Below are 25586 nucleotides of genomic sequence, written 5' to 3'. Positions count from 1 at the left end.
CAGATAATAACCAAAACAGCTACTTTTATATTGTTTTATTACTGTAGATAATAATAACAACCAAAATGGCTCCACGTATCTTTTCCAGTGCAACCAAATTGTTCTAAAATACACCCTACATATATAGACAGATATATAAACCCCAGTCATTCAGTGTCTGTAACCTCCTGAACCAAACCAGATCCAACACCAAAGACTGTTAAAAAAACCCCCAAAACACTTGTCCATCAGTACCAGTTGCTTTCAGCCACGTGGACATGGAACACAGGGATTCCCACACAAGGTGTTCAATCCACTTGGCCTTCTGGGATTCATAATTATGTTAATGATTATGACAAAGACTAATTGGGACAGACTGACAGGTCACATGAGAGTGACACTATCAGTAGTGCACAGGGATGTCACTGAGTAACATTTTACTGCTGCATAAACAGGCCCAAATCCAAGATACTCCTTCTCACAGCCAAAGGCATCCCAGTGTTGACCATTTATTAGAACAATGTTTATATTTGTGTCATATATGAAGGTGTAGATTTAAGAATTACTAATTAATTCTAAGTTCCTACAGTTCCTAAGTTCCCAAAGGCTTCAAAACCAAAGAATAGTGGATCCATCTCAAAGTGCTTCTTAAAAACATGCTTCTCTTTAGATTAATTTTAATTTACTTCTTGACACATAGGTCAGAATAAAATACATATATGTAAATAACGACAAGTCCCCGCTGCCATTTGTGACATTCAGCTAGAATAGACACATTAATTAATATTCATTTAATTTCTTTGTGCCATGAGGGATGTATTTTTAAACTACAGCATTTGACCCGCAGCGAACAAAAGGAACCTTTCAAAGGAAGGCAGGAGAACAAAGAGCAAAAATAACATTCCTAACAAAGGTTTTGCTTCCCAAAGTCTGATTTCTCAGCTGATCTGAGGGTGGGTGGCCATGGAAGAGGGGGTGGACCACAATTTCTCTGGGGAGCGTGGGAGGCAAGAAGAGGCGACCCCAATAAATGACCTCAGGGGTGTGCTCAGGATTTTATGAGATCTTGGGTGTTCTGGGATACAGTTGGCATCAAACTGCAAAGGATGCTACACTTTGTTTTTACAGGAGTGAGCAAAATTCTCCCACCCTACGGTGTTAGTGTTGGAACTGAATGATCCAGGGATCACATCACATCTCTATTCATTACCTGTAGGTCTTCAATGGGGTTTTTTCTCATTTATTTCTGAACTACAAAGTTCACAGTGACTGTGAGTGACCGAACAACCCCATTATCATGGAATCATGGAATGGTTTGGGTTGGAAGGGACCTTAAAGCTCATCTCATTCCACCCCCTGCCATGGGCAGGGACACCTTCCACTAGACCAGGTTGTTTTAAGCTCCATCCCCCCGTTCTTGTCACATAGAAACTGTTTTACAACAAAGGAGCCAAAAATTTCCAACAGAACCAAACATTTCCAACAGCTTCCCTGTTTTATTGCATGTTCTCACCTGCCAGTGACCTTCCAGAGCACTTGGAAAAAAAAAACTCCCTTTCACAGCAAATTCAGGGGAAAAGGCTTCAAATGGAAACAGAGGAGGTTTAGGTGGGATATTGGGAGGGAATTCCTCCCTGTGAGGGTGGGGAGGCCCTGGCACAGGTTGCCCAGAGAAGCTGTGGCTGCCCCATCCCTGGAATTGTCCAAGGCCAGATTGGACAGGGCTTGGAGCAACCTGGGCTAGTGGAAGGTGTCCCTGCCCACAGGGCTGGAACTAAATGATCTTTGAAGTCCCTTCCAACCCAAACCATTCTGGAATTCTATGATTGTACCAACTGTGTCATCCCACTGACCTGAATCTCTGCCTTTCTCTTTGGGTTTTTTACCTCCTCTCTCCCCCTTTTTTTTCTCTTTATCACTCAAACTCACTTGATGGTCTGGGACATGCAAATTATTGATCTCCCAAACTTCTGTTTTTCATCCCTTCTTCAGTGAGATGTTTGCCATACAAAACTTAATAAAATTAGTCTTAATAATGAAAACCAGCCACCTTCTCTGCCTCCTTTCTTTCCATGTCAAGCTCATTTTATCCCATAACTAATTGTTCCCATTCAACATTCAACTGCCAGGGCAGGAAATAGAATTTTCTTCAAAAGATTAAAATTTAATGCTTTCTTTCAGTTTCTTCCAAAATTATTCAAACAGTTTCCAAGCATGGTTCAACACATATCACACCCTCTGCCGATTTTACTTATCACTGACAGTTATTCTTTTGGAAGTTCATAACTTAAGCCTTTAAATTCCAAAACCAGATGAATATTTTGGAATAGCTGGATATTCTTTACCGAAACCAGGCCTATTCCTCAGGCTGGTCTTTGCCAGATTGAACATTCTAAAAGACACTTTTGAACCTTTTAAAACACCTTCTTGCTACTGTTGTGAGCCCTTTTATTGATCTAGGCAAGCACAAATGTTTGCCTACCCATAGAAGTCTCAAAACCAAGACACTCTGAGAATTTGGTGTCTTTTTTCCCATTTCTAGTGCAGGAATGCAAAAAAATATGATTTTTTTTTAAATAAAGAGAGGTTTTGAATTGCTGAGTGGTTGTTTATAGAAGGTTCACTAAAAATCCTGTGGCACTGATGGCAAAACACATTCAAACAGCAAACACAGCTCCTTGAAAAGATAAGCAGCTCTGCTGATAAACACCTTCCCTTCAAAAAGATAAGTCCCTCTACCTGATTCTTTCCAGTCTTAAAGTTTTCTTCACAAAGCCTTAAGACTAAAACCATCTTATTGCCAACAAAACATTTATTTAATGGATTTACAGGCTCATGGATGAGTTTATCTGGGGCAATTAGACTCTGTCTTTAGGTCCAGAACTCAAAAACTGTTTAGTCAAAAATTAATAAGTTCTTTGAAAACACCAGAGGTTTAGATTAATCCAGGTCTCCAACATCTTGGCATTCCCTAAGGAAGCTGGAGCAGGCAGTGCAGAGCCAAAAGAATGGAGTTGTATGAAAAAAAATCCAAGACTCAAGTCCAAAAGTTTAATTTTGTAGTTCTTAATTTCCCTTGATGAAGCAGAGCAAGACCCAACACAAAGAAACAAGTCCAGTGTGGAGGACACTTGCTTCACCCATTCATCCTCAAATATTACAATATCATCCTGTAAATTCAATATATAGTGTCGTGGTGTAAGGGTTTGACAGAAGCTTTGGTAACGTGAAGGTACTTTATTTAATTAATGTCCTAATTAATTTCTCTTAAAATAAAAGTGTGTTGAATTAAGGTAACTGAAAACAAAATAAAAAATATTGACTGCTCTCAAAGCTGATATCACTGGGAATTTACTGATCTACGTCCTAAAGCTTTACTTGGGGACCTTCCCTTATCCAACAAAAACTTGCACCTAAATTTGCAATTTATTCCTTACATGAAATGTGCCAATACCAAAATAAACTCAGCATAAATATAAAGCCCAACCAGAGCAGTTCAGAGCGAGGGGAACTGTCCCTGCTGTGCAGTTCGGAGCTGAACCGTGCAAAAAGTGCCCTTAAATCTGTCAAAACCTCATCAGGGAACCCCCTGCAGAGCCATAGAACTGGGAGCACCTCCTTGACATTCCCTAAATAACAGGCAGGAAAAGTGAAATGGATTTCAGCTCTGCAGAGGGTGGAAAAATGAAACGGATCATTCCAGAGAGTGTTTTTATCAGGGGCAATATTTCCTTGTATAACAAGGAATAAACATCTCAGCTGCTTTGCTGTGGCCACAGCTCTGCTCAGCCCTGTCAGCTCCCAGATTCCCTTAATGTGCCTGGAGAAACACATGGACACAACCGCAGCTACTGGGGTTGGAACTTTCAAACTGCAACTGCACCAAAATGTCCCTTTTTCTGCCTGCTGAGGTGGGGTGGAGAGACATCAGTGATGGCAAAGTATGTCTTGGTGGATGTAAACCTTCTGCATCTTCATGGAATCATGGAATTATGGAATGGGTCGGGTTGGAAGGGACATCAAAGCTCAGAAAGTTCCACCCCCCGACACCTTCCACCAGACCAGGTTTTTTCAAGTCAGGTCCAACCTGGCCTTGATGTCCTTTCACAACACCCATTTCCTTCCCAAGAAGGTGATCCCAAAGGAAAACATGGCTGGGAACACCAGAAATGAGCCTCTGCCTCTGGAGAGTGACTCTGCTCAGCAAAGCTCCAATACTTCCCAGCACTGGGGTTTTATGGATTTGCAGCCATCAGGGAAATGCTGTAATAGACCCTGAGCAAAGAAAAATGAGGTGCTGAGTGAAGAACTGAGGGGAGATTTGAAGGGAAAGTGTGGCAGAGGTTCCTGATCTTTATAAACATTCCCTGTACAAGGTTTTTTTTAAAAAAGAAAAAAAAAAAAACCAGAGAAAAACTCCAAAGAAACCAAGCAGCCAAAAAAAAAAAATCAAACCAAAACAAAGAAAGAAAAACACAAATAAAATATTCTGGGGACTTTGAAAACTGTTCACATCTAATTTGAGAAATAAACTGCAAAACATAAGGTGCAGAAAAATATCAAATTAATATAGATTATGTTATCTTGTATTAAAAAGCACTTGCTCTCACCATCACTGTCCCCCCAAGCTTTTCTTAAGCACAGCTCAGCTAAAAGAAGCCATTTTTTTCCATGTACAGTATTTAAAAACACAGAATATTTTTATATGCATTATTTCTGTCCAGGTTAAATACAACCTGTGTAAAATTAAGTGAACACCAACAGACAAAAGTGAAGCTATTAAAGGTGTCTCAGACTTTCACTGGGTCTACAACTCTTCCAGGGTAAGGTGAGGGTCCCTCAAGAGCCCACCGGCTCCTTGAGAAGTGGTTGGTGTTGAACATCATCAGGGTAATTTAAACTTTATCTGGGAATTTTTACAGGTTGAAAGGGATGCCAAGTTAATTAGTGAGAAATAAAAGTCCAAATCAAGTTTTTCATCATGTGATCTGAATACAAGGAGATACAGGAAATCCTGGGTGTACGAAGCTCACATGGTCATCAGCAGCATTTGATTTTAACTCAATATCCCAGATGGACAGACAGGGATGTAAAGAAAAGTCATAGAAGGAAGAGGGATTGTCTCAAGATGCTTTGGGGTCACATCCCAAGGAAGCCAAGCAGGGCCCTTCCTTTGACTTCTAGTAGGGATGAGCTCAGGCCTTGAAAAAAGGATGTAAAATACACCAAAACCAAACCCAGAGTTTCACTGAAAATCCACTTTAAACCAGCACATGTGCAAGACTTAATTATACTTAATTGGCAGTTTGAGAGCAGATGTAATTTCAGTAAAAGTGACTTGGTTATGTAAAGAGGAGTTACCTCATCTAAACTCACTGTATCAAATCCTGGGGGATGTTTGGAAGGAAGGAAATCTGGATCATCTGACTCAGCTTTTGTACCGAGATCCTCTCAGTGAAATGGAAACTTCTCAAACAGCTTTGGGGGTCACTGGCAGCTCTTCTCAGATGCTGAACTTCCCAAAAACAACCCCCAGTTTGATGTCAGTTGTTCCACAAAAGGTGCTCTGATGTCCCTGCACCTGCCAGAGCTTCCTGAATTAGGAATTTGGGTATTTCCTGCCCACCTTCCCTGGTTAATCAATCTCTTCTCTGGTGAACCCATGGATTATATCACATGAACTCCACACACATATGGGAATGGGACTGCCAGGTAGTCAATCCACCCAAAATTCTTCCATATATCCCCATAATCTTTTGGCAAGAAAGGAAAAAAAGAGTCAGAAATACATAACTAAGCATTTCTGCTCAGCCTTCTGTGTTCTGTTACAGCTTGTAAAAACTCTGGAGTTAATTCAATCTGAGAACAGTAAATATTATTCAAATCTCATGGAATCATGGAATCCCAGAGTGGTTTGGGTTGGAAGAGACCTTACAAACCACCCCCTGACATGGGCAGGGACACCTTCCACTAGACCAGGTTGCTCCAAGCCACATCCAACCTGGCCTTGGACACTTCCAGGGATAGGGCAGCCACAAATCTACATAATTCCAACATTTTGTGAAGAAACAGCTCAGTGTCAGCAGCAAGTAGGGTAAAATCAGGGAACTACTTCCAATAGGAAGATTTTTCGGAGTGGGCAGTTTCATCTCCCCACGATAATCCACTCTTTGGAGCAGTACTAAAGAAGCTTTGGCTTCCATGGTTTTTTTCCAGCAGAATGTTATTTTTGGGTTTTATTCAATGTACAACTGAGTGCTGTTAAGAAATGGCTGGATAGTTCAGAGCAAAATACTCCAGTGTCAAAGAAATCTTTCTGAAGTGGAGCTGCCGAGTGCAAAAGCTGAAGGAAGGAGTGAAAGCCGAGTGACACAGACTCCTCCAAGTGACCAGCATGGCCAGAGGTCACCCCAGTGGATAAGGAACGTGACTCACACAGCATCTGGCTGTGGGAAATTTGCTGTTGTGACATAACCCAGCCAAGAGGGAGAGGATCTTTCCCTTCTGAAGGACTGTCTCTCTTTAGATTTTGCTGTGGCAAATCCCTGCTACTCCAATAAATGTAAACACGGCTTTAAATGTCACCCTGCTGGGCCCATCCTCCAGGCTCCAATTCCTGGTGGGATTAGTTATGCTCAAAACAAAAGGTCAGGAGAAATGCTGAAGGACTTTGAGCATTTACTATAAAATTCTGCTCAAGTTTTGAGGCAATTTCAGCAGAAGGAGCGTCCAACCCTTTCATAAAAAACTTAAAGGAGGATTTGGACTCTTAGTGCTGATGAGAAGGTCCTTCCCTTCCAATGAGGCTGGTAGTAAATATGCCACTTAAAAATAGGAAGAGCAGATCACTGAGGATCTCCCAGAATCACACACAGCTGTTATTTTGCTTTCAAATGTCCAAACCAATTCCTCACTTTGCCCTCGGAACGGTGATTTCACTTTGATTCCAGAAAGAAAAGGCATTTAGGGGGAACTGCAAATGTTTACATCATAACTGGCAGGGATTTTTTTTTTTTTAAGTTCTAGCAAAATAACATCTGAAAGTTTGACTCTTGTAGCCAGGGTAACAAAACACTGCTCCTACTGTACACGGATCCCATTAACTTGGAGAAATACGGATGAGGAAAAAAGCGCGAGCGACAACGGCTCGTCCACAGATGGACAGAGAAGTTCTAGGATTGCAATGCTCAGGAAAAGTCCTAAGGAAAAGCAAATTAATATTCTCCCTCCTCCACTTTAATTGTGGAATGATGTAACCAGCTCAAGTTCTATCCATCAGGATCAGAAGGACGTGATGGATTCAAAGGAAAAGCAGGCGGAGGATGGCAGGAACAACCCCAGCGAGGAGCCTGGACTATAAATCAGCAGCTGAAGAAAGTTCTAAGCCAGAACTTGTCAATTAAAGAGCACTTAAATGAGAAAACAGTGCTCTGGAGAATTACCTGAATTACATTAATAAGTTGCTTAGAGAAACTTGCACCAAAAAAACCCACTGTGGATGTAATTCCTGAAAAAAACATCCCAGGGACAAGAAAACATGGCAAGTTGAACAAGTTAAAGAGCACATTTGAACCCTCAGGGATTTTTCCCCCACCTAAGGGAAGATAGTCCCAGATTTCACAGAGAGAGAAGGCATCCAGAGCTTGGAACTGTCTGTTGTCCTTAGTTTCCCTTTTCCCCCCCAGTCCCATGGTAGGAATGACAGAGCTGGGAGACACCAGGACACGAGGAGTTCTCTTCATGTTCTAGTGGGTATGTCCTTGTGTAAGGGGAACATGAATTCCAGAATTTTGGCTAAAAATAAACATGAAATGGCTGGTTTTAGAATGGAAAACATATGACAGAACACCTGGACTTCTCCAAATACTCCTACAAAAGGTTACAGGATATCGGTAGGAAAGGAATTAAAATACCCAACTATAGCTCTAATCTTGGCTTTTATCTCCTAGGAAAGTTCACGTAAAAAGAATCCAAAATAATAGAAGCTTTATCCACTTTATTTCAATTATTGGCACTGAAAAGGCAAGTGTTGCTGTGAACTGCTCCGTGGGCTCCAGTGAGGACCAAACCAAGAGCAGATGGGATGGATATTAAATGTTATAGATCATGTTCCACCTCAGCAAATCTTGTGTTTGATGTCATTCTTTTTTCAGAAAAGAGTTCCCAAAGAAAAGCTATTAGGAAAGAGGATGGATTTCCTCCATGGAGGTGGATGTCCTTACACATATGCACTGTCATTTTTAAAACTATCATCTTTCTGACAGATTTAATAACCTCAGACCACCACAAATCACCACCCCCTGACTTCCACCAAGGTTCACAGATAAGACATGAATTATATATATTTCCTCCACCTAAAGCCACATCATTCCAGGCACCAGAAGCTGCTCAGCACTGGAGCTCCACATGTGCTTCCCTTTAACCCAGGCACTAAGTGGCCAAATGTTTCCAATCCCCTGGAGAAAGGCTTGGGAATTGGTGCCTCTTTCACAGCAGCCTTTGGGATGATGCAAACAGCCTTTCTCTAATTTCAAGTCATAAAATGAAAATGAATCCTACCAGAGTGTCACTTTGTTTGCCTAAGTTGTGTAGTTATGGAGCTGCACATGATACTTTCCCAATTTTCCAAATGAATTCCTGGTTACTGGATTAATTCCCTCCTTTATTTACTTTTCTCAAGTAGCCCAACATGTAAGAATTACACAAACCCTTAAAAAATGTGGGTTGCCAGCTACATTCCACGTTGAGAACACAAATAAAATGATTTTTAAATAATGTTAAAATGATGGTGGCGATTTTTAAATAATTTTAAAGTGGTGATTTTTAAAATCGTTTTTTATTTTCTTTTTTTTGCTTCCACATACCAGCTCTGCACGGGAAAGCATTCCCAGAGAAACTACTATTTTAGCAGATAACCAAAACTCTGCTGCTGGAAATGGGAACAAAGAGGAACAAGAAGGGATTTGTTTATCCCCTTCACTTCCTGCACTGCTTAGAAAACTGCATCGAGTCATTCTAACCCCATTAGGTAACACATCCACCCTGTTCTGCCATAAATCATTAAAATCTCTTTGCTTTGGGGATGGAAAACAATTGGCACAGTAGTTGAGTGCCTGTTCTCCCCTGGGGATTGAACTCCAACCATATGTGTGTTGTCAGGGCAGTTTTACCCTTCCAGAGCATCTCTCCAAGGTTCTGTGCCGTCGCTTCTTTTCCCCATTCGTGTCCGGGGAAATCCATGGCTGTGGGATGGAATGAGAGGAACCAGCCCAGAAGTTCCAGCCCTAAATCCCAACTTTGCTGTAGAGCTCAAAGTTTCACCTATGTGGAGCTCCCAGACACCAACAGCCTGTGCTTGACCCTCCCTCTGACTCTCCCTAAATATATATTTTGCTACCAGCTGAGCCTCCAGGGCAGCCAGAGGTCTTTAACATCGATGCAAATGCAATCTGGAGAGGGAAATTAAGCTTTCCCATCAGCATTAGCATTTTTTAAGCTGCATTTTTGAACCCCTCTCAATTTTTTTCCCTGGAATATGGAGTGTGAATTCGAAGCAGACATCAAGGAGAGCTCGGGACCCAGAAGGATTGTTTTCTTACAGTCCACATCTGCTTTTCCCCAACATGCTGCCAGTTCTGGAACTCCCTTTAATACCCAGCTGGGATAATGTAAAACTAGTCTATAACCTGAAATAAATGCTAGAAGCACATATTTGTGTTCAGCAATACTTGTACGAATTAAGCTCAACTTGACTAATGTTCTACCCACTGAAAAGTTTCTATCAATGAAGAGGAGGAGGGGGAAAATCCCACCCAAACCAGGCCCTGTGTGTGTGTGTGGCCACAGATTGGAAACCAGAACTAAAGCTCAGCAGAGCAGCAGAAAATCCTGCTTTTAGAAGGTTAAAATGATTTCTTTTTGCAATCAAACCCTGAGTTCTTCGAGCAAAGCCATTTAAAATGTGGTTTTCTCACAATGTCAGGAAGGAATTATCAGGTGGAAATCTTCTCCCTGACCAACTCCAAGCTCTCCTCTTTCTAATCCATGGGAAGTACAAATGTCTGGTAAGAAAATTGTGAATTAGGAAACTCCTCTGGAGTGTGCAGAGGAAAATTGCTGAACAAAGAAAGAACAATTGTGTATAAAAGATGTATAATTGTACAGAAAACCATCATCTTTTGGCAGCTTTGATGAGCAAAACATAAATCAGAAGTGGGGCAGCAATAAAAGTGAGAACCTGATAATGTTATCCCAGAGGGAAGGAGCACAGGGAGGGTCCTTGACAGGGATTTCTGAGATGTTTAAAGAGGGGCAGTAAAAGTTATTCCTCCCCCAGCCCATTAAGGAATGAATTATTCTGCCTCAGATTCCCAGATTTTTATTCACACAATAATTCCACACCCTCAGCCTGAGCCTGACTCTCTGTCTGGCTGCTCAGAGAGAGGAATAAAGGCTTCCAATGGGTTCAGCATTTTAGGAAATAAAAAACCCCACATTTGGAGTTGATCAGCTCTGGTCCTGACACAAATTATGGCACTTCCAGCCCTCACATGGTTTCAGACACTGCCTTGGGAGTGTAAAATGCCAAGACACAATTAATGTAAAGATTTCTTAGAGCATGTGCTCATAAAAAGCATTTTTTTCATGTCTAACACAGAACATGCTATTTTTTCCTCTTAGAAGTTCAATTTATTAGACTCCAGAAAAAAACAGATTAATAAGACACACACCTGCATTGACCCTGAATCCCCAGATAATAAGGATATTCTGGAAATACTTATAATATTTAAAATATGTAAAATAGTATTTCTGGAAATATTTATAATTTCTGAACACCCCCGACGTTCTTTGAAGCCTGTTCCTCTCCTGGTTCCGACCCTGTCCTCTGGAACAATTTAGAGGAAAATCCAAGTTATTTCACAACCCCATTAAATCCAAATTTCACACTTTTTGATGCTTTCTAGGAGAGAAAGGGAAAATGGAATTTAAGAAGGAGGTAATAAGTGATATTTAAGCATTTGTAATATCAAGAAGATAAAAGCACGGGGAAGAAAGAGGTAAAAGCCTCCCCAAGGAGATTTACACCTTTATACCAAGGATTCCCTCTGATATTTTTATTTACCTACATATTGTTTTTTCCTGTGTATTTCAGGACATAATTCCTTTCATATTTTCACTTAGAAATTAGATCACACAAAGCACTGTACAGTAAATAAACTGACGAAATTAGGAATGAAACAGCACTGGAAAAGATCAATTAATTTTTTTCCCCCCTTTTAACTGTAGTCAGATTAAAAAATCTTTGGAGTTAAATAATAAACCACTGCACATCCCAGAGAATGACTGGTCAGTGTTATAAAAAGAGCAATAATAGTTACTAATTTGAGTTTGAAGTTTAAATGATGATAGACAGAATGGAGCAAGCAAACAGGGAGCAGGAAAACTTTTTTAAAAGGCTTGGGAGTCTCTGACTGTGAACAATTTAACTAAAATTTAATTCAAAATGTAATTAAAAATTCAATTGGGAAAAATTTAAGATTTCATGTAAAGGAAAATTTCTGGCCATTTTTATACAGTAACATCCTGGCTGTGACTGATTGGGGGTTAATTTAATTGAATACTCTCTGAGTGTCCCGAGAGATGGGAATGGGAGCTGAGGAAGACCATGGAATTCTGTCCCATCCTGTCCCACAGCTGGATGGGCAGGTCACCCCTGAGTCCATCTCCCCACTCCTTTTAGAGGAGCAAAGCTCCCATTTTTATTTTCAGGGCTCAACAATCCCACATTTTCTTCCTCTGCACTGGTGGGAGCCGACCTGAACCCCCGGGAATTCAGCTGAGCTGTGTCACTTCTGAACAACCACACTCCCAACTTCCCCCCTCAAGTCGGATCTGATTTGTGGGTTTTCCCCCTGTTTCTCCCTTCAGGAATCCCTGAGTCTCCCAAGCAGCAGCAAAGCCCAGCATTGTCCTGGCTCCTGACCTGCTGGATCGAGGGGTTCACCCTGGGTTTGTCGGGAATGTCGGATTAACACCCCCCAAAATGTCAAGAGGCAGCTCAAGGGAAAAAAAATCAACTTTTTTGGGTGAGCTCAGCACTGCTGCCAATGGAAACCCCACAGTGTGAACCTCTGGCAACCTTTGGTATTTCTGCCCTGGGTACAAAACCTCACAGGGCTCATTCCTGCCCCTGGGAAAATGTGCTGCCATTTGGGACCCACGTTGTGGTGACATTTCCAGAGTCCCCCCCAGGCCATTCCCAGCCCCGGGACAGCTCCATGGACAAAGAGCCCCTGTGAGAGCACAAAGCAGCTCCTACAGATCCATCAGGGCTTGAACCATTCCAGATCTCAGTCCCTAAAACAGCTGCTGCCATTCCTGAAGGGATTTCTAACGCCTTAGGGCACAGGGAAATGGTTACATTATATATATATGTCATTTAATAATAATTATTATTATAATAATTATAATAATTATTATTATTTTGTTATTATTATATATTAGTATATTTAATATTATTATTTTTTTGTTCTTATTTTCTATCTAGTTCTTATTTTCTATCTAGTCCTAATTATATATCTAGTCCTAATTATATATCTAGTTATTTTATATATATCATTATATATCTTCCATTTATTATTATTATCTAGTTATTGTTTTCTATCTAGTTATTATTATATATCTAGTTATTATATATCATTGTTATTACATTATTGTTGTTGTATAAAAATATAAATAAAATAACGAAAACATACATGTAAATTTTAAAATAAAAATAAAATTAAAAATCAAATATATAGAGCCCAGGGGACAGGATTTATATCAAGTGGATGGGATTTATATCTTGATAAACAGCTGAGAAATGCAGACATTATGCTGCTGAAATATTAGTTTAGGAGAATTCTGCAACATAGGACTAGAATTAGTTTTTGGTGTAAAAAAAACTGAGAGGAAAAGATCTGTATTGAGAAACAATTTGAAATAGTTAAAAATGCAAGAAATTTGCTTTAATTCTAAATGGAAGTTCCAAAGCACATCATGATAAACACCAAATTTCTATTCCTGCAGCTCAAACCCCTTGAGCAGCAGCCAGTTGTGCACTGAAAACAATGTTATCCTTCAAAAGCTTCCAATGGAATACTTTAGATATGCAGATAAAATTCAAAATACACCAAATTTATCACGGAGGGGGAAAAGAAAAGGGGGGGAAAAGCAAACATGAGTTTTATTGTTTTTACTGCGGCTGCAAATTCGATTTCAGATTGAAAGGGAAGGACAAACAGAGTGGGTTTTATGTCTAAATATGGTTTTGATCCAAGGAAAATAAAGTCATAGACCCGACCTAAAAAAGGGTGAGGGAGATTTCAGCCTGTGTGATGTTAAGGAGACAAATCATGGTAAATTATGTGGGAATAAAGAGCCTTTTCGGAGCGTTCAGTCCCAAAATTTCTCACACTTGTCCCGTACTCCGAATATTTCTGGCCTCAATCCTTCTCTGTGCAGATCCTGGACCCCCAGGAGAACCAGGCTGAGCAATACCAGGCACCAGCTAAGCCGGGTTTAAAATTATGATTTAGGATGTTTAGAAAGGGAGGGTAATTTTGCTTCGAAATTTCATGAGATAAAATCCATCGTGGACGTCAAAGGGAGAAACAAAAATGAATGATAAGCTGCTAATTTCCTGCAGATTTCCAAGTTTTTCCTCACTCAGTGGTAACAAAAGTTAAATTTCTTTACTAATTTATCGTGTGTGCTGGTCATTAAGGACTAACAGTGCTAAAAGTCAGATGAACGATTTTGGGGGGGGATTTTTCCTGACTTTGAAATTCTGTTTTCAAATCCTTTGACAGCGTTATTGTCTATTTTCATAAAAAGCCAAGAATTTTAAAGAGAGAATATTTACGGGGGTTATTTCACGTTTATATTGTTGTTTTTTGACTCACGGGGCGGCACAAGGACCAAAGATTTCGCTGAAAAAGGATTTTGAAATCTCTGCCTAATGAGTGACTAATTGTGGACTAACTCCATGACTTCAGTCCCAGGAATTCCAGGTAAATAAGAACTGCCCAGATACAGAATGTTCCCAGCAAAGTGGCCAAGACCGGACACTTTTCCAGTGGAAACTGGCTCGGGATGAGCCGCGTGTTTTCGGAAACATGAGGCAGAGGAAGGACTTGGAGAAGGATTCCTATGGGACAGGCTGAGCTAAGGAACGTTCAAAGGTTAAGGAAGATTGATTTTATAACGAAACCACCTGCATTTTGTAATGTAAATTACATTGTCATTTCAAGAGATGCCTAAATGGGGGGGTTGCTTTTCTTCTCCAGAGTGGTCCCGTGGAATAAAGAATTTTGGGGGAAGCTGGGAAAGCAGCACAGTCAGAATGACAAATGCAAAGCAAATAAAAGGAGAGCTGAGGGGAAAAGCCTTGAGCAGAGACTCCTAAGGACAGACACTGAACCCCATTCCCAGAATTGTTTAAAGGTAAAAATGAAGGAAAAAATAAGTCACTTTTAAAGGGAAAATCTTTAAAATTAAAATCATGTGCTAAACACTTCTTTTACACGTCACCAGCAGTGACAGAAACAGGTTTTGCCACTATTTATCTTCACAATTGAAGTAAAATAATTCTTATTTCTTGCACTTCACTGTTAAGAAAAAACCGGCTCCGTTTCACCCAGACCCAGCGACCTGAGTTTGCTTAAACCAGGCACTCAAAGACCAGCTTAACACTGACTTTGGGGACCTGAAGCTTAAATTCCAGGTGGGTCCCCTGTCCTTACCCCTTTTTTTGGTTGTATCTCACTAAATATTGCCAAGTGTTTTTATAGACTTCCGAATTTACTGCTCCGCGTTGGTTTATTGTGGTTGTAACCTTTTCATTTGCTTGTAAATCACTGATGTGAAGGCGAATAAAAAACAAAGATGAAGATAAACCAAAGCTGTTGTGGATTTTTTTTTAATAAAACCATTTTGAAGTATTTATTTTAGCTGAAAACAAATGCCTCTGAGCTCCTTTCTTTCTCTGACTCGCAGCTGTCGGCAAGCGCTCAGTGAACGGAATATTCTGCTTTCTAACAAGAAACAAATCTTTCTAGTTCAGATTATTTAGATTAAAACCAAAACTCATTAAAAGACACCAATAGGTGACCCTGGGTTGTTCCTGCAAACATTTGGTTGACACTTCAGAAGGGCTGCCAAGAATCCACAAAATATTTCTAAAATCTTGGGACTTCACTTGAGCGCGAACAAGTTGTTCTCAGGGAGGCTCGAATTTGCTGCAGAGGCTTTAAGGAGTATCATCAAAAATCCATCAAAAATCAGTACTGAAACCCCATAAATTAAAAGGGTACAACAGCATAAAAAGCAGATTATTTTGACGGGAAATCAAACACAAAAGTTGTAAAACGCCAAATTTTCCATCACAATAAATAAGTCACTTCGTTTTGTTAATTAAAGTTTTCCTGAAATGATTCCATTTGCAGCATAACAAAGGAAAATTATGTGAAATGTAACATGAAATCAAATCAATCCCAAAGATTTTGGGGAAAAACTGTCACAAATACACCAAGGTCTGCTAAGAATCCCAAAGCATTTGAAAAACTTGGAGAAAAGCTGCCCTGGAACCTGGACCATGGGGCAAAGAGCTCCAAAAACACAAGGGAATGCAAAAATCCAAAGGTTTTTACACAACTGCCAGGTCAGGGCACTATGAACTTTCTATAATTTTCCTATCATTTTTTTCCACTTTTTTCCCCCAAAATCTCTCTGAGAACAAACACAGGAAGGTTTATAAAGCATTTATTCCATGTGTTCTGCAGGATTATGCATAAAACCCCCTGTAAGAATAAAACGCTTTTATCTTCTGCTTGATTTATCTTGGGGATATTTTTCTTTTTTTAGAGGTAACTTGCAAGAATAGCAAATAAAAAGGCAAAAATCCAGAGAGAGATGATGTTTTCGTGACAATAAATTCCCTCCTCTCCCCTTCCCGTGATTCTTCCAGCCTCGGGAGCACTGTTTAGATAGGAAAAATTAGGAACAAATGGTTCCATTTGTCACAGAGTGAAAATATTTCCAATATTCAGATTTTTCTATGGATAATGTGTCCATACATATTTCACTGGCTCGGACAATTAGGGCAAGTGGTTCAAGATGCTCCCAATTTCTCTTTTTAAAACAATAATAATAAATTTTTAAGTCCTGCTGTTGTCAGACTTTCACATTTTGCCAATTTGAACCATTTTCTCCCTCCTCCCAAAACCCAGAGGGAAATGCACACGTATTTCATTCCTGGGCTCTGACTCCTGAGTCCGAGGGACTGCGAAAGGAGTCAGGGAATATTTGGGAATGCTTGAAGTTTGGGCTGATAAGGCAGTGAGAACACAGCCAGGAGCTGGATGCAGGATTCTGTCAGCTTCAGAGAGAAAGAAAGGATGGTAACAGGCTTTAAAGCCCACAGGAATAGGATTTGTGTTGCTCCAAGAATGAAACACAACATAGGAATATGTTATAAACACATCCCTGAGCTCACATGGAATCACACTGAGGTTGGAAAAGCCTCCAAGACCATCGAGTCCAACCATCCCCCAGCACTGCCAAGGCCACTAACCCATGTCCCCAAGTGCCCAAGTGTTAAATCCCTCCAGGGAGGGAGACTCCACCCCTGCCAGGGCTGGATGACCCTTTCAGTGAAGGAATATTCCCAATATCCAACCTAAACCTCCCCTGGCACAACTTGAGGCCGTTTCCCCTTGTTCTGTCGCTTCTGCTTTGGGAAAAGAGCCCGACCCCCACCTGGCTCCACCCTCCTGTCAGGGACTTGTTCAGGTCCCCCCTGAGCCTCCTTTTGTCCAGGATCAGCTCCCCCAGCAGCTCCTGGTTCTCCAGCCCCTTCCCAGCCCCATTGCTCTTTGGATCACACAACAACCAAACGTTGGATTCAATAATGACTCCTGATTCTACAAAGTAGAAAACACCACAAAACTAAAACAATCCCAGAATCATAAGATGGTTTAGGTTGGAAAAGTCCCCCAAGACCATCAGTCCAACCATTCCCAGCACTGCCAAGTCCCCCATGGAACTGTGTCCCAGAGTGATGCGCCCACACAGCTCTGAAATACCTCCAATAATCAGAGTTCTGTAGCTGGAGTTGAAAACTTCGAAGTCCAATCCAGGTCCTGTCAAATCTGAGGCAAAATTCCCGAGAGCTTGAAAGGGAACAGCATGAAACAAAAGCAGGGAGAGTACGAAGAACCGAGGGTCGCTCCGAAAAAACAACTCGGCTGAGAATATGAGTAACAGGCACATGAGATAAGTCAGGGAAACCCAAGATGCCCTTCCCAAAAGCTGGAGGAGCATGAGGGAACCTCTGGAATTAAGGTAAACACAGAAAGTTGTCTCCTGTCCAAGCCCTGAGCAGCTTTTTCTGCAAGTGTGTAACTATAGATTCTGGAATTCCTCGGCTCTGCCTCCCGATTCCCCGACTTCAAATAACATTATTATGAAAGTACAGCCACAGAGGAGTTAAGATAAAATATATATACAAACACACACCACACAAAATCCTGGCTATTTCCTTTTCCAGCTGCTGTGTGACACATTCTGAAAACAGTGAGTATATATTGAATATTTGGTTGATTCTATATTGACTAAGCAAAGAAAAAATCCTGTGGTGCTTCTTATCAGCTGGAATTATCCAGCTCCAAAAAGCTTCTTCTTACCACACAGATTGTCCTGTCACATGGAAAAGTAAATATTTATAACAGGACATAGGGAAAAAATATAACGGATATGCTAAAGTCCACTAAACCCCTCAGACTCTCATTTATAATTCAAGTGACTTTCATTAAATTCAATCTAATTAGACTGGAAAGTGAATTAAGATACATGGATTAAATCTGCTCCAATTCTGTAAAATAGTGTCCACACAGGGGTTTATTATGGTTTAAAATAATCCACTGGATGTCAATCTTTGTTAATTTAGATAAGCTTTTGGGAATATTCTTGTACAGCGCAGACCAAAAGAACACAGGTTCTCTGGGAAGGGTAAGTTTAGGAGAATTATCAAAGGTATTTTCGCACACAAATCTACAATTTCTGGATGATGGTTTAAAACATAATATGAAAATTCATCTCTCCACAGTTTTAATGAAGGTTGGTCACACAACCATCACCTGCTTGAGTTTGGGACTCTTGGCAACATTTAATAAACACCCACCCAAGTGCTCTTCACCCAATCTCACACTTGCCCCATTATTGTTCACTCTTCCATGTCATCAAAGTCCCCAAATTCACAAAATCATACAGGAAAAGCCCTTTTTTTGGATAATAAATCTGCCCTTCTAGAACATCATCTTAAAGGTTATTATAACCAATGTCCACCAGGAACATTTTTCTCTATAATTCAATTATATTCCCTTTTTTATTAGGAGCTTTATTTACTGTACACAGCAGTGCCATGTCTGTTGGCTCCAATTCTCCACTTTGGCTCTGTCACTCTCTTAGATTTTTATGGAAAAGGACTCCCATCCCACCACCACCCTTTTGGAACCACATCATATGGGCTATTTTGGAGCCCAGCCAGTCCCAGCTCTAACTTTGTTAGCGCTGCATGTTCCCTCCATCCAAACAAATCTCTCTGGGTATTCCCCTCAAAATGGTCCTGGAATGTGGGAACTGACGCCAAAGACAAGTCCAGGTCTGGAGTGGGAACCAGCACCTTGTGCTTTATGAGGAATAGATTAAAAATGCCCCTGAGATCCCCAGGGACATCTTGATTTCCTCCTTCATCTCTCACACCTCCAACAGGAGGTTCAATAAAGGAGAAGGGGATGTCCCAAGGCATTCTGGAAAGATTAATATTCAAATGATAACTTCAAGTCCCTTTAATAACCACAGAGTTTGGCCACGTTAGAAACCACAAATATAGAGCCCAGTGCTCTATAAATCAGCAGCAGCAGGAGAGCAAAATATACAGCAAGAAAATATTACCATAGATCACAGATCTACTATTTATTTACTCCCATCTAAAGCAAAACACAGGTTTCCAGGTGTTAAAAGCAGAGACAGCCAAGAGCACTTTACACCTCTGTGAGTGGAACCCATACAAGTATTTTCAGTCGTATTTTCCACTTATCTCCCTTAAATCCCTTTTGAAAAGCAGCCAAAGCAAAATCTAAACCACCCCGAGAAGCCTCCTGGAGTGAGTTTCCATCACACACATCTCCACACTTTCAACAGCCTGAGAAATTACTGAAAATTTAATTAATAAAGGCATGAAATGTTTCAGGTTTCCTTTTCTCTGAGGACGCTGATGCCTGTCCCCGATGGAGAATTATTTTCAAGGAGACTCTCGAGCTCTGTTTCTGGTTTCAAACACTTGTAGCCAATGGCAGGAAGAAATAAGTCAGGGGAAAGTATCTTCTCAAGAGAAGCTTCACTGAAATACTGGGTTTATGGTTTCAGAATGAAACGTTCTGGTTTCATTTCAATGCACTCTGACACAGAAATTGGAATAAAACCTGCTGTGACTTTAATTCATTAATCTATACAAATAAACACCACTTAAAGTCACATGAGTAAAAAACAGGAGCAAGTTATATATTGCTCATGGCTGTCTTGCAGATTTTCCTTGAATTTATGGAGAGATATGAACATAACTTTAAATTTTGCAGGATGATTTATTAATGAGAAAAATTCCCTGTCCAGAGCTCATAAAAAGGCAGGACAGACCAAGCCCAAAGCTCTCTGAGGGGGGATTTCTGTCCTGTTCGTGCTGTCTGGGGCCTCTTTGGGCCCCAGTTCACCTTTGCCAGACTCTCCATTGATATAAAGTTGTTTTTTTGAGACTTTTTTAGGGTGTTTCTTGTGTCTAATAATCACCAAACCTGTTTTCTTGACTCATTAGGGCTTGCATTTTATTTTTCACTAATTGTGGGAGGGATGAGTTTCCATAAGGGATCAATTCCCTGTGCTACCTTGACCCTCTAAGATTCCTGGTTCTCTTTTAATATGCAAGACCAGAACATTTCTGCCTGGAAGAAACACTGTCAATACTAAAGAAATCACAAATTATCCTCTGGATCAGGTTTTTATTATTCTGTTTCTATGCAAACTATTCCTGATAGTCAAATATTCTCTAAGTTGTTACCCAAAATGCTTTTCCTATAGGATTTTTCCTGGGTTTTTTTTTTCCAATTTCATGTTTTTCAAAATTAAAAAATTTGTGTGTTATTTCAAAATAAAAAGTCAAACATTCCCATTTCTCCTCCTCTTTATTATCTGTGTTTTCCAAAGAATTACTTCATGGAAAAGATGAAAGTTCTTCCAATTTTTTTTTTTTTGTTAAACAAATTTTAAAGAACACAAGGTTAAAGTTGAAAGATGCCCCTGCTATTGTTGGCTGAGTGTTTGTGAGTTGTCTGAAAAAATATATATGGAGAAGTTTCACTGTAAAAATGACCTTTCCTTTGGATAACTTCAATAAGGATTTGCTTGGCAAGTGTTTTCAGAGGAAAAAAGCTTTACATATGTGATTTTTTTTCCATAACAAGACACAAATGAAATGAGAGAGAGCAATATACAAGGAAAAAGCACTCGATTTTGGGAGCAGAAAATTTAAGAAATTTAAGAGAAATTTAAGTCCCTTTTTAGCAAGGACCTTCTTCAAAGTCTGAATCCAAGGACTTTAGTGACTCTGGAGAAAATCCAAAGCTCATCTTTTCATTTCATGCCAAGTTTTGAACTGTCAGTTCAGTACAACAGGCACACAAAGCCAAAAAAAATCAATCTTTAGCACCCAGCTACTGTTATTTTGCCCTTCGAAATCCAGCTGCAACCAAAGGATCTCAACCCCCCTCAGCCATTAGTTAATTAGGCCTTAAAATCTGGCCATGAACCCACGGCATGTTTAGACCAGTCAGGATTGTGTTTCTGCACTGATGGTCCAGGCAAACAGGGATTTAATTGGGAACTGCATCTGAGTTGGAAATGTGGGATTTTAAAGGGGGGGAGTCACGGGATGGGGCTTCAGGCAAAGGGAATCGATTCCCCAAACCCTTCCCTCCTGTCAGAGCTCAAGCACAGCTTGAGGGGTTCAGCAAGCAGAGAAAAAGTGAAAAGAGACCTGAAAGGATGGCTGGGGCAAAGGCTGCACTTACACACACACACACACACACACACATATATATATATATGTATGGGTTTTAGCAGATTCATTATTTTGAACTAACAATGTAAGGTCTTTTGAAGGGTTTCAGTCCTAATGCTGTATCTACAAACCCTCCGGGTTCAGCCGTGGCTCCAGAAATTGAATTTTGCTTCAATTCTATGTTTCATATGAACTGGATTAGGCAAATATCTATTTTTTTAACTCCTGCTTTAGTAAGTGTACAGGAATAATTACAGACACAAGCAGGACTTGGGTTTCCTTATGTTGAATTCTGTGTTACTTTAGTTGGAATTCTGAGTCCGTAGCTCTGATCCTGCACATCATCTGCCTGTAATTCCACACATAACTTCACAGAATTAAAAATGTGTTGAGAACTTGTTTCTATCTGCAGGGAGATAAAAGACACTTAGAAAAACAATCCTCTGCCTCCAAAACCTCGTAGCCAGTGCTACAAAAACCCAGCCCAGCCTAGAGCACGAGCATCCCCTGCATTAAAACAATGACTCCTTTGGCTTTTCTTGTGTGTATGAATTTAGGGACTGAACTATTTAAGCAGATGGACCTAATTCCCCACAAGTGATTTAAGAAAATTAATTTCTCAGGGGGGTTTGGAATGATTCCCCACCACCACCAAAAACAAGAGAAATGCCAGAAATGTAGAATTTACACACAACTTATCAGGCTCAGACTGGATCTGTTTAACAACTTAAAGGGGGAAAACAGTCCTTTTTTCAGCTGTGTTGTATTTACTGGTGAAAAATAGAACATGGCAAAGTAGTTCACAATATTTTTACTCAAAATACACTGTCTACAGAATATTCTTCTTCTCAAATATATCTTAATAAGTACAAGTTGTGATGAGAATGTGAAAGATGTGAGAAAGGTCAAATCTTTAGTCAAAAACTCTGTATTAATTTCTGAATAGTAGGAGAAACACTTTGAGGTTTTGAAATTGTCAGGAATACTTTTAGCCTTAACCTTCAGAAAGGTGGGTGACAGTGCACTGAGAGACACTGAACCATTCTGATAAAGCAGAGCAGAAACTCCTGCATGAACCCAAACCAACAGAGCAACCCTTAAAAGCATCCCAGAAAATGTAGGTGAAATTCATCCCCAAGGATTTCTAAATTAGCTCTGTAAAATAATGACAAAGAAACCAAGCAGAGGTTTGAATGCCAAGCTAAACCGCTGCGAAAGGCACGGCAAAGAGGGAAATGCCATTTCGTACAATCGAATTTCGTGCTGTGCCTGTAAATATGTGTCCAATTTTAGCTTCTCAATGTGAGAAACCAACCCAAAGAATAGAAGAAAGTAGTAAAATATATGGGAGATCTAAAAGCTTTTCAGGAGGCTGGGGAGTTTAAAGATTCCCAAGACAAACAGGCGCGATGGGGCTGATTTGCCGCGCCGTGGTACTGAACGAAAACATCACATACTTCGCTTGGTTCAGCATCAGGAGAAGCTTTTCAGCTTTGCTTTTTGTGCAGCATTTTAAGTCTTTCCCAAATGCAAATGGACATTTACTGCAGCCCAGATGGTTTCTGTATCCTTAAGGAGCAATTCCAGATATCAAATATTAAGTTCCACGGCGCGATACGGACCCGACCACGGCTCCGGAGCTCTTCAGTGTCCCGCTACACTGACATGTTGGTGAAGTCCCCTGGCTACAAAAACCACCTCCAAAACCACCTGAGCCACGTGGGCTGAGCTGAGGGAACAGAGGACAAGAGGGGCAAAAAGTTGTTGGGAGAAAAAGCAGAATATTCTTTAAACGAGGCCATATTTGAAAGGACTGGAAAAGGCTTCGACTGTTCAGCGTTGCTGGTGCAAATTAAGGCAAATTCCAAGTGGAATTGGAGCAGCAGGAAGATTGTTTTTTAAGGGAAAGATTTCAGCGTGGCATTGAAAGCCACATCTAAGCTCTGTATAAATAAATATGAAGTTATATTTGTATGTGACAAAACTCCTCCTGCTGACACTGCGGAGCCGCCTGTAACTACAGGGAGAGATGGCTGGGGACAGCTGAAGGGATTAATAACAATATTAGTTGCTCATTAATTAAAAAGCAAATTAATAAACAAAAAGAACCCCCAAATCATTCATTTTGGTCAATGCTGAGACTATTGAAAACTGTTTTTCACAGCCTGACAGATGAATTTACTGCGCCCGCAACAACAAACAGTTGGGAAAACTGAGATTAAAACACAATTATCAGATATTAGAAAATAAGCTCTTACCACTTTCATGCTCTTCACTATCACAGGGTGGGATGCAGAAGCTAAACTAAGTGTAGGAAGAATTCCTCACTCTCAAATGGCTCATCCTTAACATTCCTCCTGAAATGTGAGCACCCTCAGCCCGGTACTTCACTATCTGCTGCTAAAATTTTTAGGATGTTCCTTCCAAATCCATATTTCTTCCTGCACTGCTGAGCAGAGTTAAACATTGTCAACTGAAACAAAACAGACCCAGCTGGAATTGCAGCTCCCAGAGAACTAAAGGCATTATAGACTCAAGTTTTTAGTGTGCAAAGTTCTTATTTATTGCATTAATAACTCTCCCTGCAAGGCAGGTAGAGGAGAAAATGTTATTTTCTAATCACTCCGTATCACACAAAAATGTCATCATTAAGTTTAATAAAAATATCTCATTCCTCCTTCATATTATGAATTTTTACCCACATAACACTTTTTCAAAACCCCTTAACCCACATGTTCTACAAGTATCAACAGCAGATAAAATCACAAAGTTCAATCCATGAAAAAGATATTTGCCTCTATCAGGAAAATCCACAGAAAATAATAAAAACCAACTTATTTTTAACACATCTGTTTGACATCAAGAAAAGAAAATTTCTATTTTCAAATCCTTCAGCCCAGAGATACCAGTAAAACCAGTGGTAGTAAATTAGAGAGGATTTTTATGCAAGTCCATGGATTTTATCAATACAGCAAAATCCCACCTCCACCCACATGAGGTTTCAACATTTTTATACAGGATATTAATAAATAAGAAAATGCTAACAGAAAGCATGTATTCAGTAGGGTATTTTTGCAATGTTTCTTTTCATCCATTAACTCCTGGCTCGTTTTTGGGATCATTCTTCAAAATAAAAAATGGAGTTATCAAAAATGAATGTTGTCCAGGGAATAAATTACTTAAGGGATCAGAAAAACATTTGTTATTCTACCATTTCTTAACAACAAAAGAACATCCAACCTGCTCTCTACTTTGGCAGGAATGTGTTAAAGCTTTGCAAAAATCAGCTTTAATAAAGGGCTTGCCAAGTGTCCCTTTTCCCACTTAGGCTGGGGGATATTCTTTTCCCAAAATAATGGTTAGTTAACATGAATTGTTAGATTTTGGATTTAATTATGTACTAAATGCCAGTGGTCTCTTTTTCTGGGATAATTCTGGAACACAAGAGTCTTCCCTAAGGCTGCAGGATCTTCTTTGCCCAACACGATGGAAAGGCTGAGAGCTCTGATGGGCATCTCATCATCCCTCAAATCTCATGGGATCATGGAATGGTTTGGCCTGGAAGGGACTTTAAAGTCCATCTTGTTCCATCCAGGACAGCTCCCACTACACGGGGTTGCTCCAAGCCCCTTCCAACCTGGCCTTGAACACTTCCAGGGATGGGGAATCCACAACTTCTCCGGGCAACCTGTGCCAGGGCCTCCCCAGGCTCAGACTGTGCTCTCCCCAGGGCACAGACTCTGGAATATGGAACCAGAACTTATCCCCAGTTAGCCTAATTATTGCCAGGTCAGTTTTTTCTCTGCAGTGCTGCCAACATTAGTGACAACTGGGCTTCAATTATTACAACTCAGAATAAATAATCAATTCTGGCTCTAATCACTGCAAACAGCCTCAGACATGTGGAGCTGGGTGAGCTCCTCAGCTGTGCAGATGCTTTGATTAAGCTCATGATTAAGAGATGACTTTCTGCAGTCACTACCCAACTTCACCAGCCCATAACCAGCCTCCCCGGGTCACCCAAAGGTCTTCAAGGTTGTGACCCCCCACAGGGCAGGTCCAGGGCTGGACACCTCAGCCAGGAAGTTCCCAGGGCTTATTTTTGGCCGGAAAAGCCGCCGGAGCATCCGTGATGTGAGACCAGAGAACACACAGAGCCCAACGTGCCAACTGACCCCACAGCAGCAGCCAAGCAGCTCCTCCCCACCCCCAGGGAACCGTCTGTGTAAAGAACACGAGCTTTCATGTCTTCACAAAGGGCCTGGCCACCACAAAATCATCTGCTGATTACCCAATTAATGCAATCAACCTGTCCAAGAGAAGAGCTGCAAGGACTGAGTCCTTCAATTAAAGTCAAGAGGACAAATGAAGAGTGTGCTTATTGCTTTTCCAGCACCAACAACCCCATTCTTTCCATAAATTATTGGCAAAAAATCCATAAATTATTCAATATATT

At 40.5% G+C, this 25586-nt stretch overlaps 1 protein-coding gene across 2 annotated transcripts in view; it reads right to left on the bottom strand.

Moving 5' to 3' along the window:
• The window catches only part of LOC113987252 (BTG3 associated nuclear protein), a 104960-nt gene that overhangs the window by 3794 nt on the left and 75580 nt on the right, over positions 1-25586 (bottom strand). The window lies entirely within an intron of this gene.

The sequence above is a fragment of the Pipra filicauda genome, unplaced genomic scaffold (assembly GCF_003945595.2).
Source record: "Pipra filicauda isolate LSUMZ 115617 unplaced genomic scaffold, ASM394559v2 scaffold261_size1826302_pilon, whole genome shotgun sequence".
NCBI classification, from domain to species: Eukaryota; Metazoa; Chordata; class Aves; order Passeriformes; family Pipridae; genus Pipra; species Pipra filicauda.
This window is presented reverse-complemented; position numbering and strand designations above follow the sequence as displayed.